The sequence below is a fragment of the Dermacentor andersoni genome, chromosome 3 (genome assembly GCF_023375885.2).
Source record: "Dermacentor andersoni chromosome 3, qqDerAnde1_hic_scaffold, whole genome shotgun sequence".
Taxonomy (NCBI): Eukaryota; Metazoa; Arthropoda; class Arachnida; order Ixodida; family Ixodidae; genus Dermacentor; species Dermacentor andersoni.
The window spans coordinates 197,040,793-197,054,435 of record NC_092816.1 but is presented as its reverse complement, the minus strand read 5'-3'; the positions used below and the strand labels follow the sequence as shown (position 1 = coordinate 197,054,435).

Sequence of the window (13,643 nt, the reverse complement as noted above, 5' to 3'; positions counted from 1 at the left end):
GGTGAGCGCGACCCCGACACGTAGCCTCCTTAACGTAACCTCCTCTCGGCGGGTTAAACCACCACGGAGGTCTGACCCACACGGAGGTATGAGAGCTCGCGTGGTACGTCGGAGGTTTTCCTTTTCCCGGATCAGTCGTCCACAGGCGTCTTCAGGAAAATGTGGAAGTGGGTATGTTGTAATCTGTGGGTGGGTTGCCATATCTGCTTCAAGGAGACCCGGCAGGGCTGCTCGAGGCACACACTGGACGCGTATGAGGATATTCGTAGTGGCAGCAAGACGGTGAATGCTATCTGAGAATAGAGTGGACCGAGACACCCTACGTATGTCGTGGATGGCTTGAGTCGAGTCTGTGCGAATGATGAGTTGAGAGTATGGAGCATCTTGAACAGTAGGTAGCAACACGGCCAAGCCGTCTCGTATGGCAGCAAGCTCGGCTAGGTAGGCCGGTGGTGCAGGATCGGCAACATACGAGCACGTTTGGCCTGCCTCTGGCATCAATGGCCACACGAGAGCTGTGCGAATCATGGTGGCATTAACACTGGCATCAGTGTATGCTACAAGAGTCGCATCGTCTTCATTGTCATCGGCGCGATGAAGGCGGGAAACATGGGCATTCGCCTGACGAGGAACCGGGCTATACAGACGACCAAGAGGCTTATTGTCACTTAATTGTACCCTTTTCCACGGAGCTACATCGGGTCTCGTAGATGCTGGATTGTCTATTTCATGTCCCATGTACCGGGCCAGTGAAGCAGCCGAGCCGAAATATGATGGCTTTAGGGCACGCGCGCATCGACGTTGGTGTACGAGTTCGTCAATAGTGTTGAGTTGGGACTCAGCCTGTAGGGTTGGCAACGGAGTGAAACGTGGTAGTCCCGTTATGACCCGCATAGCTTCGTTATTAATGGCCTCAAGGCGAGCCCATTGTGCCTTCGTGAGATGATGAAACTGGGCTCTGTAGACGAGTCGTGGTTGCAATACAGAACGGACAAGAAGGCGAGCCATGTTGGTGCTCGCTCCGCCAGATTTCTTCGCAATCCGACGTATCAACTGTATCGTTTCTGTGGCCTGTTGCTTTGCATTCTTGACCCATGGTCCCGCAGATCCGGAGGAATCCATTTCAAGGCCGAGTACACGGAGAGTTGAAGCCTCGTGTAATGGTTGCTGATCCAGAGTTAACTGAAGAGGCCGGAGTGCCAGTAGACGGCGCCCATACTTGTTCGCTACTGACATACATGTACGTCGTTTTCTCCTTGGAAATGTCAAGATCTATCTGAGCACACCAGTCGTGCGTAATATTTAGGGCCTCTTGGAGCGCTTGTTCTTGGTGGAAGATTTCAGGATCAACTGACCAGACAGTGATGTCATCTGCGTACATTATGTACTGTGCGTTATGTACCGTGGCTAGCTTCCAGGCTAGTGGAAGGAGAGCAATATTGAAAAGGACTGGTGCGAGCACAGATCCTTGTGGGACACCCCGATGTGCGACGAACTGACCTGCTGCTTGGCTAGCCAGGCGAATGGAGAAGGTGCGAGCGCACAGGAAGGCTTCGACAAATGTGCAGACACGGCTAGGGAACTGAAGCCAATGGAGAATTCCGACAATTGCTTCGTGACTCACATGGTCGTACGCTTTACGAATATTCATTGCCAGAATCGTGCGAATTCTTCGGGAGCGGCCTCCGATGAGAACCATAGAAGATAGGTACGCAAGGCCATCCTCTGCGCCTAGATGAGCACGGAACCCGATTTGGCCATGATGATACCATGAGTACCGCTCGATCCACCATGTAATACGTGTCGCGAGCATGCGCTCCATAAGCTTGCCTAACGTTCAGGTTAGTGCTATTGGGCGCATATGAGCGATATTATCTTGGGGTTTTCCGGGTTTGGGAATAGGGGCCATTTCTGTATGCCGCCATGAATCGGGAATGCCTCCTGTAGCCCAAGCTTCGTTTATGGCCCCCAACAGCACTTCGAGAACCTTGCCTTCCGTGTTTTTATAAAGTTCATACGGTATGCCATCCGGTCCTGGTGCCTTGCATGGCTTCTACAGGTCGATTCCCGCTACAAATTCTGCCATAGTGAAGGCAGCTTGTATACCCTCGTTGTCAGAGAGCGTTCCTGCGCCCGCGGGAAGGCAGTTTTGAACAACGAAGGGAGGCGGTGTTGTGTCCAAAGCCGGAAGAAAGGTGTGGGCGACAGTTTCTGCGAATACTGCTGGTGTCTGGCTCGATGCTAACAGGGAGCAGGCTGCGGGCTCTGGAGGGCGCCGACCACGTTTCATTACTCGGAAGGTGCGCCTAATGGAGGCATTGGAGGACGAAGGTCCGAGAGAAGAACACCAGTCCATCCAGCGGCCACGTTCTAAGCGGTGTTCATGACGCCGAGCTACTGCAGTAAGGCGTTGGGCCTCTAAGCGAAGGGTATTTGATGCAGGGTCACGTTCTGATGCAAGTTCTGCTTGGCGGCGCGACGCCCAGAGACGCAGAAGTTGCAAATCAGAAGCGGTTCGCGATTCATCAACCCACGACGTACGTGTCGCCTCAACTAATGCCGCCTTAAGACAATGGTACGGTCCACCATGAAGTTGGATACATTGCTTTCTGATACCGCCCTGTATCGATCCCAGTCCACCACTCGACATAGTCGGCGGAGGCGGCCTGTTCCGCCCGAAGATAAGCCAAGGTGAACCGAATGATAGTCGCTACCCCAGCAGTCGGGTTCACATGACCACGAGACGGTCGTCCTTCCTAGCCACCAAGATAAGTCCGGTGAGTGTGGCGGCGCGCGAGGGTGGTCTCGCCGACGAGTAGGCACTGACACATTATTAAGCAGAGTGAATTCGGCGTCCATAAATGTGTCCAGCACACAGGTACTACGCGCACTGGAAATAACGTATCCCCATGTGGTGTGGGGCGCTTTAAAATCTCCTGCTACCATAATGGGGCAACCAGGATGTTTCTGTCGTAGGTGCGCCAGCCAGCCGAGGCACAACCGAGCCACACGACCGCTGTAGGGCTGGGCATAGTATGAAACGATGATAACGTCCGTGCGTTGGAGACGAACCAATACGGCCACTACTTCTTGCCACAGAGTACACCACCGTGAAAGATCAACGCGAGTCTGATGAAGAGTGCATTTTACATACGCTGCAGCCTTTCCTGGAGGGACATCGGGCGCAGCACTCCTACGGTCCAACATTGAAGGCGATGAGTATGCCACAAATCCTGGAATGAGTGGCAGGCCGTTGGATTCTTGGAGCAGTAGAGCCCAAACACGCAGCTTCCCATATTTGAGACGCTGACGCAGCTCTCCGACCTTCCCCGCGATGCCGCGACAGTTCCACTGTAAGATGCCTTCTGGCACACTTGAAGACGTAGCAGCCATCATAGATTAAGATTGGCCAGTAGAACCGAGGTGAGATGCTGGAGCTGTTGCGCAACGAAGCGCAGGAGTTCTTGGGGTGAAAGAGGCTTCGACACAGATGCCGGGTTAGCCAAATGAGCAGGACTAGACGTCGACGGTGAATGCGACGGCCACCCTCCGTCATGACGACGCCGGAGCGCTGTACGGCGTTCTTTGAGACGTTGGATTTCCTTTTCAAGGTAGGCCAGGCGAGTGTCGATCTCAAACTCCTCTTCGTCTGCCAAAGGAAGCGGCGTGTATTCTATCGATTGTGATGCCCGTTGCGGTCGTGAAGTGGACGACCTAACAGCTGCACTATAGGTACGAGTGGCAGCATCACTTGTCGCTGTACTTGCTTTTGTCACCTGGCTAGCGTCCTCTTCCAGCGAGGCCAGAACGGCGTAACGGTTGTACACAGGGACTTGTTCCATTGATGAATCTCGAGGGGTCCTTGCTGGCTGTCGAGAATGGCGTTGTCGAGACTTCTTAGTGGCCTTCAACTTCGTAGAACACGTCGTGGAAGTGATGTCATGATCGTTTGTTTGGCATAGGCCGCATCTAAACGATGCCGATGGTTCAGGCTCCATGATGTCGTCCTTAGGTGGGTAGGGGCAGGATGATTTCATGTGTCCCTGTCTAAAGCAAGAGTGGCAGTACACAACGGAAGGCTTGAACGGACGCGGGCGCAGTACGCAGCCGTAATACAGGATACGTTCAGGTGGGGAATTAGGACCTTGAAGCGTGATTAGGCACGTACGACAGCTGCCTAGGTAGCGAGCAGCCACGACCTTGTGTGTGGGACACGATAGTTCCTGCAGGAGCCTCTCGGGTTCTTCGTCAAGGTCAACGCCATTAACCACGTAGCGTCTTAAATCGGTACCGCTGGCGAAGTACGCCTGGACTGGAAGGACACACTCTTCCGAGACTTGTATTTGTTGTAGTTCTTCGAGTTTATAAACTAGTGCCTTAGCAGACACCCATACTGAGACCGTATTAGTGGGTTTGTGTAGAGCAAAACCTTGAAATCGGGAAGTCTCGAGGCAGGCTTACAGGGCCGCTTGAATGATACGGTTATGTAGAGTGGACATGTCATATCTAGCACGAGGCTTGATAACCACTTTGTACCACGATGTCGTTGGCGACTCCGGAGACGTGCGTGTCGGTCGTGCGGGCAGGCCTTGTGATGAGCAAGGTCTTTTCGGGGCTACTGGAGCTACATTTTCATCCGATGGAAGGCCAGTAGCTTCCTTCGTTCTCTTGGCTGAGGTGTGCGCCACGACAGCAGGGCTGTTCTGCTCCCTGTTGGTGGTATCCATGCTCAGGGTACCGCCTTCGCACGTTGTACTTGTCCCCACAAAGGAGACGCTCCTGACTTGGATGGCAGTTGCATCGGCAACGCTCCGCTTTTTCGAGGCAGCGGACAACAGCTTGGATGCTCCGCGCCGACGCGGCGAGTGCCGCGGGGGCACTCGCATTCGCGAAGCCGCGCAAGAACTCGAGTTGGACGATGCAGCAGGAGGGTGTAGATGACGACGGACCTTGTAGATAGGCGCCAGTAGTAATTACGAACAGCCGAAGCGGTCCATAAACAACAGAGTACCACTAGCGGGGAAAAGAAACCAGCAAACGGGGCGAACTTCCGGAGCTACGGAAAAACACGTCCGAGCGGAACGAGCGCTGGAAACGCCTCTCTACAGACGCAATTGAAGTTCCCGAGAAACACAACATGTCGTTCTGTTTTCAAAAACCCTTCAGCATAATTAAAAAAAAAACTCACGTTCATGCATTTTGTTCGGTGCGTAGACGCACACAGCCCGCTACAGTAGTGCAGTATAAAAAAAATCACATGTGACAAGACTCCCACTTTCGCAGGTGGACACTTTTTCAACAACCTATATGCTATTGCGAATAAAAATAACGCAGCCTCCTGCCCGTCCACAGGAATGGCACACACAAACATTGTATCTAGAGCGAAAAATTTGAACCATTTGTTCTGTTTGCTCCTCACTCTCGATTTTTGTTTCTTGTACAGCCAGAAGGTCAACGTCATTCTCTGAAACTGCGCTACCGAGGCAGACAGGGCACACGATGAGACACGTCCAGTCTCGTTACTGCTATTTTGGATGGAGTTGAAAAAGTAAAATAGCGTGCAGCAGTTACCCTTCGAAAGATTGCAATCTACTTTCATTATAATGCCCGAATATGAGTGCACTATCGCGTAAGGCAGCAAAAAGAAAGCCCCGCCTTTGCCCCGAGTGAGGATCGAACTCACGACCTTCAGATTATGAGACTGACGCGCTGCCTACTGCGCTACCAAGGCTTTTTTTTTTCTTTATTGCCTGCTTGGCATATAATACAATTGTATACAGTGCAATGTCACATATAAAAGTGCTGTCACATTACTTTCAGCACGTGAGGGGTTAAAAACGCAGTCGCTTCAACATAGATGTTTCCCCTAAAAGTGGGTACCACTCAGGCTTTTCAGTTTGAACTTTGTACACTTCTCTCAAGTATTCTACACTGTCAATAAAATACTCTCGTGCCGGTCGCGAATTCAGGTCCTCGTTTTCGCACGGCCATCCGCGTCCTCCACACGCTGTGGAGTACTAGTCCCATGAACATGTCGTAGGGCACACCCCCTACGTTCTTGACAGGCAAAAAACGGATGCCACATGGTGTAATGGGCAAGTCTTTCTTCAAGATCCTCTGAAGGATGTCCCAGAGAATGACTGCATCACTACAATCCAGAGATATGTGTTCAACGGTCTCCGGCTTTTTGCAGATGATGCAGTCTACAGACCAGGCAACAAAAGTGCCTTTTTCTCGCAGCCAAGGTTTTGTAGGGAGTGTGCCATTGTGTAGCTTGAAAAAGAACGTTTTGACTGATGGTCGCACAGGCATCTTTTTAACTCTAGCTAACACATCGTCCCCTGTACTTCTTGGCTACAGTGATCGGTATACAGGCAATGCCAACATGGTTTCTACAAGATCTTTGTGTAATTTCTTACGCGTCACCTCAGAGAGATATTCCATCGTAAAGCGTACTTTTAGGATTTCAAAAGCACCTATGATTTCACGCATATAACCCCTTGGCCTTCTTTGTTCGACATTGACCGTTGAAACAATCTGGCAAATAATTTGACAATCGCACATGTAACATTGTTCTCAAGAAGCAATCGCTTTGATCGTGTAAGAAAATAAACCTAGCCTCGATCTGCCGCAAGAACAGGTGGACTAGGCCAAGCCCCCCACTGCGCACAGATCGAAACAAATTTGTGGGACTGGTTCTTTCCCACGTAGAACCCCAAACAAATACTGCCATCACTCTGTGTAGCTTTTGAACTGCATTACGTGTCATAGATAACACTTGAAGAACATACCAGACTCGCGAAACAAGAGATATGTTGCACACAGTTGAGCGCGTAAACATTGACAATGCTCGACCACCCCATTTCTTGGTCTCCTCGCGTAGTTGCTCCGTTTCGTTCTTCCAATATTCTTTTGTGTCCCGGGTGTGTTGGAGCGGTGTACCTAGATACTTATCAGGCATCACCGTCCATGTGACATTTTCGAACAATGAGGGTGTAATTCGCATTTTCCATGCCAGATACCGAGGCATTTATTCCAGTTAGTTCTACTACCGGTGCACTCAAAGAATGTCTTGATATGATTTATTGCCACTCTGACACTTTCTTGATCATTACAGAAAACCGCTATATCATCTGCATAACTAAGCACTTTGTCTTCCGCGGTCATCAAGCGGAAACCACGAATTTGTTCATTCATAAGCACTTTTTGACAAAGAGGTTCTAAATAGAGAGCGAAAAGTAGTGCTGGCGCAGGAAATCCTTGTTTTACGCTTGATAATACCTGAATGCTTTCGCTTAGCTGCTTGCTAACTACAATCCTCGTAGTGCATCCAGTGTACGCCATTCGTACCACCTCCAAAACTACCGATCCTAGTTTGACGTAGTCGAGAATGCACAAAACAATCTCGTGATTCACGCGGTCAAAAGCCTTCTCGAGATCGATTTGTAGCATCGCTGCCCTACTCTAAACATCTTCACAACATTCTAAAATATTCCTTGCAATGTGAATATTCGTCGTTATAGATCTGCCTTTGATGCCGCAGGTCTGATGGGGCCCTACGATTTCTTTAATAACTGTTTGAAGTCGCCTGGCCAACACAGCTATAAAAAGTTTATAATCAACATTGGCTAAGGTTATCGGCCGATATGATCCGATAAACCGCTGTTTTGTTGGATCTTCTGTTTTGGGAATCAACACAATGTGTGATCTGCGGAAGGAAGTTGGTAATTCTTTCTTTTCGTATGCCTCATGCAAAACGTCCCATAAGGCTTCTGCCACCGGGCTTTTAAACTTCTCATAGAATGCTGCGCTTAGGCCATCTGGACCCAGGTGTCTTTCCAGAGGTCGTTCTTTCAACCGATTTTTCAATTTCATTGACGGTGATAGGTGCCTCTAAGCTTGCTTTTACATCATCGTCGAGTTGCGGGATAAGTGATAGGAATTCATCCTTGAATGTGCTACTGCCCGGTTTCATGCTTCCTAATAATTCGCGATAATGTTCCACAAACGCTTGTTCAATAATTGCTTTATCACTTGTGACGACGTTTTGATATGCTATCGCCTTAATTTCGTTTTTAGCCGCGTAGCTCCTCTCGTCTGCCAGCGCACGTTTCGTGGGCATCTCGCCACACCAAAGCCTTTCGGCGCGTGCGCGCACCACAGCTCCCTTATATCTCTCCACGTCTATAGTCTCCAACTTTCTTTTCACATCTTTAATTTCTTTACTGCGCATTCCCGGTTGCACACATTCTTGACAGAGTAAAAAATCTAACTGGCACTGCAACTGCTTTTCTTCTTTCATTTCGCGATGTTTTGTACAAGATGCTCTTTCAATCGCTTTCATTTTTGCTTTTTCTTTAAAACACTCGCATGTATGAATTAAACTGCCCATGTTACGCTCGAATACTTCTTCTAATTCAGTTTTAACGTTCTCTACAAACGTGTCATCATCAAGTACCTTGTCGTTCAATTTCCATAGGTCCCAGCTAAACCTTTGCTTTTCTTTCTTATTGATGGTGAACATGACTAGGCTATGGTCGCTGAAAGAAACGCGCTTCACACTATAATCTCGGCACAAGGGAAGTAACGCAGTAGACACGTAAGCTCTGTCAAGCCTCGCCTGACTGCTAAGCTGGTAATGTGTGAATTGCATGCCCTGAGACAGCACACATCCTACGTCATCCAACTCTCGCTCGCGAACCATTGCATTCCAAAATAACGCACTATAATCACGCACCAGCGCGTTGCTTGCCCTATCTTCGGGAGTGCAAACGCACTTGAAATCTCCGAGAAGAATAATTGTCTTATCACACGACAGGTGCACTTCAACGTTTCCGAAAAAAATTTTGCGTTCTTGCTCCCTATTTGGTACATATACACAACCAATCCGCCAATTCGCGCCAGAAAAAGAAAAATCACACACAATTAATCGTCCCAAATCGCCCCCCCCCCCCCTATATGCAAACACTCTAGTACAATACCAATGCTGTTCTTCATAAAAAGCAAGCAGCCACCAGATGTACCATGAGAATGGCTGACGCATACATTGTATAGGGAGCGGAAAGGCGAAAGCATGCGGTCTGTCTCATCTTGGGACTCGACTTTCGTTTCCTACACGGCAGCAATATCAACGTCATCCTCAAGCAACAAACGACGCAACTGATACTGTCGACTTCTAGACCCAAGTCCTCCAATGTTGAGCGTTGCTACGCATAAGGCTGTTTCTAATTTAAAGGACATGTTATCGCTATGAGTAGGCCTACCACACGGTTTTTACTTCAATTGGATGCTCGCCAGAAAACAAGGAAATTGCACGGCTTACGGGCGTCTTGGCTTTTTTCATGTTTTTACGTCACGGCTCCCGCACAGCACTTTCACATTTGTCGCTTACATATTACTATCTCTCCAAAAATCACGAGAGTCTCACCTACCCAGGTGATGAAGACGGGAGAGGCGGCTTGGCCTCTGCCCGTGGGTCGACCAGACTTTTGGCCGCGGTTTGAAAGACGGACGCCTCATCCCTGTTGTCTTCGTCGGTGGTTCTCCACCCTCGCCGCTATCGTGAGTACTTGTCTCTGCTTTCGTCCCAAGGGCGCTTGCCGGCCAGACCGCCGACTGCGCTCTCGCTGTCGTCCATGTTGTCCTGTCCAGCTGTAAACGCTGTTTCCTTGGCAGAAGTTTCACACGATTCTGGCCTCTCTGAGGCCGTTGCATTCCCAGGTTGTAGCTCCGACGGCTCTTCTGCGGGCTCTTGCCCCGTTATCGCGTTCGGCCCATTTAGTGTGGCCGGGTCAGGCGTCGCCAGCAATCTGTCGGACCCTCTGTCGCCCGGACTTGCTGCGTCTTCAGCGTCAACCTCGTCCATGAATAGCTCGAACGCGTCGCCCGCATGCACGGGCCCGGTGACGTTGGCATAGGAAAGCGTGCAGTCATGCTCCTCATGACCGAACCTCCCGCAGCCACCACAACGCGGCACTCGGCAGTCACGAAGAATGTGCCCTTTTCCTCTGCAGCGTAGACAAATGGCGCTCTTCCCAGCACAACAACAAGGGCTTGCTCGCCGCTCACGTTCACTTGGTGAGGCAGGTCGTCCATTTTAAGGCCCACCTTCAACCTGAGCGTTACAAGACGGGTCGTTGGGCCCTTGTCGGCCACGCCGTGTACCCGCCACCGCTCCCTGCTGACTTCCGTCACTTGGCCGTATGGCGCTAACGCACGTTTCAAGTCTTCGTCGAGTACATTGTGGAGCAGCCAGTGTACCTTCATCCGCACATCTTGGTTTGCTGGATCGATGAAGAGGCAGCGAGAATTTTTTCACCTTGAGGTCACCGACGCCAAGGATCCTTTTCACAGCATCCAAATTCTTGAACGTCACCGCCCACACATGGCTCATACGATACGCCCTTAAGGCAACAACCTCGGGGAGCAGCGTCAGACGAGCCAGTGTGACGCGGAAGTCTTGCACTCGATATGGCCGGGAACGGACGTCAGCATGTAAAAAAAACAGTATTCAAAATAACTCGTCCTGTAGGAAGGTTCGGCAATAAAACTTCATAATAATCTTCAACGTCAAAAGACCTGTTACCGCGGCCGAAAAGTGCCGCTGTAGCCACCCCTGAAGGGCCTGCCATCCTGCGCCCGTTCAGCTCGGCTGCCGGAAGCAGAATTCCTCCCGCGCTACCGAGGCAAACAGGGTACACGACGAGACACGTCCAGTTTCGTTACTGCTATTTTGGCCGGAGTTGAAAAAGTAAAATAGCACGCAGCAGTTACCCCGTAAAAGAATGGAATCTACTTTCGTTATAATGCCCGAATATGAGTGCACTATCGCGTAAGGCAGCAAAAAGCAAGCGCCGCCTTTGACCCGAGTGAGGATCGAGCTCACGACCTTCAGATTGTGAGACTGACGCGCTGCCTACTGCGCTACCGAGGCTTCTTTCTTTCTTTATTACCGGCCTGGCAAGTACATACAAATATTGTCAAAATAGAAACGAGTGTTAAAACGTCTAGTCGTTAGTAAGACTGACATGTCATGTTAAAATGGCTTCATCGAAGCCAAACTGTCCAACACCGAAAGCGAATTTGGTGGATCCCTTAGCAGTTTCAACACTTCGCTTGTATAATTAACACTCAATAAAATAATACATTGCTGACCTCGCATGAACGTCAGCATTTCGTACAGCCATACGAGTTCGCCACACGCTTCGCATACACAATAACATTAACATGCCTACCGGCACACCGTCAGCAAAAACCTTATTCCAAACTCAGTGATAGGAAGCCCTTTTTCTAATGTTCTTTGCCGGATGTCCCAAAGAAAGCCGGCATCGTGGCAGTCAAAAAACAATATGTTCGAGAGTTTCTTTCTTGTTACATTAAGACAGTTGTCTGACCATGGGACAAACGAGCCCTTGCTTCTTAGCCATGGCCTAACAGGCAGCGTGCCGGTATGCAGTTTCAAAAACAATGATCTTGCGTTAGCTCGTACAGGCATAATATTTACTCGCTTGAAAACATGTCGTTCAGGCCCTAAGTAAAACATAGGACGATACACTGGTGTAGGTACAAACACTTCGACAAGATCCTTATACAATTGTTTTCGTGACACTCCAACCAAGTAGTCTTTCGAAAAACGAGCGTTTACAACACGTATCGTCATGGAAACTTCACGCAGATAGCCCTTTAGTGCCATAGGTTTGATTGCGTGCGACGATACAACAAAATTGGGCAAAGCGTCGCGTAATCTTATTTGGATCGCCGTCCGCAGAAACCCATCGCTTTGGTCGCGGAAGAAAACAAATCTCGACACAAGTTGCCTGAAAAACAAATGCGTTAAACCAAGTCCGCCATGGCGCAATGTGTGAAACAAATTACTTCTGCTCGTGCGTTCCCACACCGAACCCCAAATAAACTCTTCAAACACTCTGTGTTGCTTTTTAATTGAAGATCGGCTCATACATATCACCTGCAGGACGTAGAACACTTTAGCCACTAAAAAGATATTACACACTTTGGCCCTAGCAAACATCGATAAGTTGTGGCTTCCCCATTTGTAAGTTTGCTCTTTCATTCTGTCTCTCTCGCTCGTCCAGTATTCGACTGGCTCACGGTAGGTACTGAGCGGAACCCCAAGATAAGTGCCGGGTAATACACTCCACTGCATTTTGCAAAAGACTTCTGGTACATCTGGCCAATTCCCGTGCCAAAACCCTCAACATTTTGACCAACTTATGGCACTACCGGAAGCATTGCAAAAGCTTGGGCTTCTCTCACACCTTCTGCAATGCTCTGTTTATCGCGACAGAACACTGCTATATCGTCGGCATAAGCTAAAACTTTTATTTCTCTACCAAGGAATATCTACCCGCGAATAATATGGCTATGTAGTAACTTTAAACAGAAAGGTTCTAAATAAAGTGCAAGGAGCAAGGCCGAGGTCGGACAGCCTTGCTTTATGCTAGACATTACTGCAATCCGCCTGCTCAGTTTGTTGTTAATAATTAGGTTTGTGGTACAACCATCGTACATCATTTTCACCCCTTCCAAAATGACTGATCCGACATTAACATAATCAAGAAGCATAAACAGAATTTCTTGTGACGCCTTGTCAAAAGCTTTGGCCAAATCTAGTTGTAGCATAGCTACATGATCTCCCATCGCATCGCAACATTCAAGTATGCTTCGCGCTATATGTATATTTGTGAATATAGTCCTGGCTTTCATACCGCATGTCTGATGTGTGCCTACTAGGGATTTCACTACACTCTGAAGGCGATGGGCGAGCACTTTCATAAATACTTTATAATCAATATTTGCTAAGCTTATTGGCCGTTAGGCCGCTACGGATTGAAGTTTGATGTGGTCTGTTGATTTAGGTATCAGTACTACATGTGTCTGTCGGAAAGAAGGAGGCGTCCATTTTTGATCGTAACACTTGGTTATGACGCGGTGCAGAGCCTCAGCCATTTCAACCTTGAAAATTTTATATATCGCTGCCCCAAGTCCGTCCGGTCCAGGCGATTTCCTTGCACTAAGACCATCTATAGCCATTTCAATTTCTGTTGCAGAAATTGGCCTCTAAAGGGCATCCTTAAGTTCGCCGTCAATTTTCGGCATCAGAGGTAAATATACACTCTTAAACGCAGAGATATCGCTTGTCCTCTTGCTTAGCAGCGTGCTATAGTAGTCAATGAAAGCGCGTTCTATCATTTCCCCGTAATTTGTAAGCTGCCCTTGATAAACGATTTTTTTTACTTCCTCGGTCATAACGTACCTCTTCTCTTCACTTAAAGCTCGCTTGGTGGGCGTTTCACCCAGCCATACACGTTCAGCGCGTGCTCTTAAAACCGCGCCACGATATCTCTCTTCATCAACCACTTCAAGTTTCGCTTTAAGTTCTTTGATATCATGTGCAAATATACCAGCCGCGCCGCTTTCCATGTTCAACAGGTATGCTAAAGTGCATTGCAGTTGTTTTTCTTCTTGCTTTTATTTCTGCTGCAACACGCATGCTCTCTCTAAAGCAATTGTTTTCTCTTCGGTTTTGAACATCTCCCAAGCTTCTACAACATTTTTTGCATCCTCAAGGAGAACAGCGTCTAATTTCTCTTTTATTCTTTTAAGAAATACTTCATATTACAAAA

General features: G+C 48.9%; 2 non-coding genes across 2 annotated transcripts; both read right to left on the bottom strand.

The window, feature by feature from the left end:
- Positions 1–5,658: 5,658 nt before the first annotated feature.
- Positions 5,659–5,731, bottom strand: TRNAM-CAU (transfer RNA methionine (anticodon CAU)). The gene has a single exon. It is a non-coding gene; the product is annotated as a tRNA-Met (tRNA).
- A 5,129-nt stretch (positions 5,732–10,860) lies between these two features.
- Positions 10,861–10,933, bottom strand: TRNAV-CAC (transfer RNA valine (anticodon CAC)). The gene has a single exon. It is a non-coding gene; the product is annotated as a tRNA-Val (tRNA).
- Positions 10,934–13,643: the final 2,710 nt, after the last annotated feature.